This window comes from Crocuta crocuta, unplaced genomic scaffold (assembly GCF_008692635.1).
Source record: "Crocuta crocuta isolate KB4526 unplaced genomic scaffold, BGI_CrCroc_1.0 scaffold802, whole genome shotgun sequence".
Taxonomy (NCBI): domain Eukaryota; kingdom Metazoa; phylum Chordata; class Mammalia; order Carnivora; family Hyaenidae; genus Crocuta; species Crocuta crocuta.
In genome coordinates, this window is record NW_027532421.1 from 9,192 (window position 1) to 12,258 (window position 3,067).

Consider the following 3,067-nt stretch of genomic DNA (forward strand, 5'->3'; position numbering starts at 1 on the left):
GGACAGTAGGCTGTATTTTGGATTTTGTAGCCTTGTGAGATGTAGAAAACATGTACTCGGTCCAGGACAGAGTAGCATCAAAAGCTTGGGAAATAATACTAACAAAGAAAATGTCAAAGAACTTGGGCACCATGGCTTGTTGTACTTCAAGTAGGTGAACGGCTTTTGTGATAAAATACTGACGGGCTGTTTTCTAGTCTCACCGAAGAAAATAGCGGGGAGTAATTGTCTTAAATTGCAGAACATCATTTTCGTTAGATGCAAGGGAAAATTTTTGTGGTGTGGGGTTTTAGGAAGAAAGCTGAAGTCTCAGAGATTGGTAGTAAAGAATAGAGCGGTGAAGTGCAAAGTGCTTCAGGCGAATGGTGACAAAATAAAAAGTGCCAACTCCAGCTTGCCAGAAGTGTCACCACACACAAATCGTTTAACTTCTGTGGCACTGTTTCCTCATCTCTAAGGTGACTTAATGAGCTTAAGATTTGGGTGTTTTTAACCCTGTTGGATAGATTAGGCAGGGTCCCTGTTGACGGAAATTTCCCTGCAAGATGGATCACCAATTAACAAGATACCATTCAAAGTGATAATTACTGGGGTGTGATTTTTTTTTTCCTTTTTCCTTATTTTGCTTGAGCAAAGTGTAGTGATACATTTTTTTTTTCTTTTCTTTTTCTCTTCAAAATAGAATGTTTGTTATAGACTAACATCCCTTTTGGATATACTGCAAAAATCCTCAACAAGCTTTCCGGTGGTGACAACCTCCTCACGACACCATGCCTCTTGTAAAGGACCTCCTTCACCAGTCCACAAAAGAGGAGAAGAGGAAGCACAAGAAGAAGCACCTGGCGCAGAGCCACAACTCCTACTTCATGGATGTGAAGTGCCCAGGATGTTACAAAATCACCCCCATCTTTAGCCACGCACGAACAGTAGTTTTGTGTCTTGGCTGCTCCACTGCCCTTTGCCAGCCTACAGGAGGGAAAGCAAGGCTTACAGAAAGATGCTCCTTCAGGTGGAAGTAGCACTAGAAGCACCCTGAATCAAGATTAGTGGGAAACTATCCCAATAAACACATTTTGGATTAAAAACAGTCCTTGGCGCGCCTGGGTGGTTCAGTTGGTTAAGCATTTGACTTGATTTTGGCTCAGGGCATGATCTCACAGTCAGGAGACCAAGCCCTGTGTTGGGCTCTGTGCTAAGAGTAATGCCTGCTTGAGATTCTCTCTCTCTCTCCCTTCCTCTGCCTCTCTCTCCTGCTCATGCTTGCTCTTTCTCTCCCTCTCAAAAAAAAAAAAAAATCCTCAACAAAATACTAGCAAACAGAATCCAGCGGCGTATTAAAAAGATAAAACACTATGACCAAGTGAGATTTATCCTAACAATGCAAGGGTGGTTCAACATAAGGAAATCAATCAATGTAAAATACTACATTAAAAGAAGGAAGAAAAATAAACTCATGATCTTCTCAATTGCATCAAAGGATGTGACTAAGAAAGTGAAAAGAAAACCTACAGAATGGAAGAAAATATTTGTAGATCATGTATCTAATAAGGTACTAGTGTCTAGAACATCTGAAGAACTCTTACAACCCAACACTAAAAGACAAACAACCCAATTAAAAAATGGACAATGAATTAGAATAGACATTATCCAAAGAAGATATACAAATAGGCAACAAGCCCATCATTACAGAAATGCAAATCAAAGCCACAATGAGGCAATGAAGTATCACTTCACATTCACTGGTATAGCTATTACAAAAAAAGAAAAGAAAAAGGAAACAAAAAGAAAAAAAAAAAGAACAGAATGAATGTTGGTGAAGATGTGGGGAGATTGGAAGTCTCATACATTGCTAGTGGGAATGGAAAAGGGCTCAGCCAGTGAGCAAAACAAGTTGGTGGTTTCTCAAAAAAGTAAATGTAGAATCACCATATGACCCAACAATTTCATTTCTAGGTATATGTACAAAAGAACTGAAAAACAAGTAACAAACAAATACATGAGCACTCATGTTTATAAGAGTACTATTTACAATAGCCAAAAGGTGGTAAGAACCCAAATGTCCATCAATGAATGCACGGACAGATTGTGGTATATACATACAATGGAATATTATACAAGGCATGAAAAAGAATGAGGTAGTCATACATGCTACAACATGTGCATGACCCTCAAAAATGCTCTTCTCAGTGAAAAGAGGCCAAAACTAAAAGGTGACATATTGCATGATTCCAGTTATAAGAAATGTCCAGAATGTATATGAAATATCCAGAATAAATCTGTAGAGGATAAAGGCAGGTTAGTGGCTGTCAAGGGCAAAGACAGAGGGAAGGAAGAATGGAGAGCATCTGCTTAACATGCACAGGGTTTCCTTTTGGGGTGATAAAAATGGTTTGGAACAAAATAGAGGTGGTTGTTGCACAACATTGTGATCATACCAAATGCTACTGAATTGTTCACTTTAAAATGGTTAATTTTATATTATGCGAATTTTACCTCAAGAAGAAAAAGTTTTAAAAATAGAAAGCTTGAATTTGACTTGTTGCCTATCCACATATGTCCTGGAAAAAAAAAGTTTCTGTCTAGTACTTAACTGCTGGCTTATTTTAAAGCAAACATTTAAGGAATGTGGACCTAAATGGGCTTATGGATTACTTGGAGAAGGAAAGTTATTTGGAGACTGGCACAGGGTATCAGTTTTGGAGCAACTTTCTCATTGTACCTTTCAATCCAGGAGCATATAATGCGAAATATTTTATGAATATTTAGAATCTTTTTAAAAAGTTTATCTATCTATCTATTTATTTATTTACATACATACTTACTTATTTAGATAGAGAGAGAGAAAGAGAACGAGTAGGGGAGGGGCAGAGAGACAGGGAGAAAGAATACCAAGCAGGTTCCTCACTGACTGCAGAGCCGGATGCAGGGCTTGATCTTATGAATTGTGAGGTCATGCATGACCCAAGCTGAAAGCAAGAGTTGGTCATTTAACTGGCTGAGCCATCCAAGCGCCCCAAATATTTAAAATCTTAATAAATTGCTCTAATATTTATGATGTGAACTCTTC

General features: G+C 38.3%; 1 pseudogene; it reads left to right on the plus strand.

The window, feature by feature from the left end:
• Positions 1-741: 741 nt before the first annotated feature.
• LOC144243936 (small ribosomal subunit protein eS27 pseudogene) lies at positions 742-1,019 on the plus strand (annotated as a pseudogene).
• Positions 1,020-3,067: the final 2,048 nt, after the last annotated feature.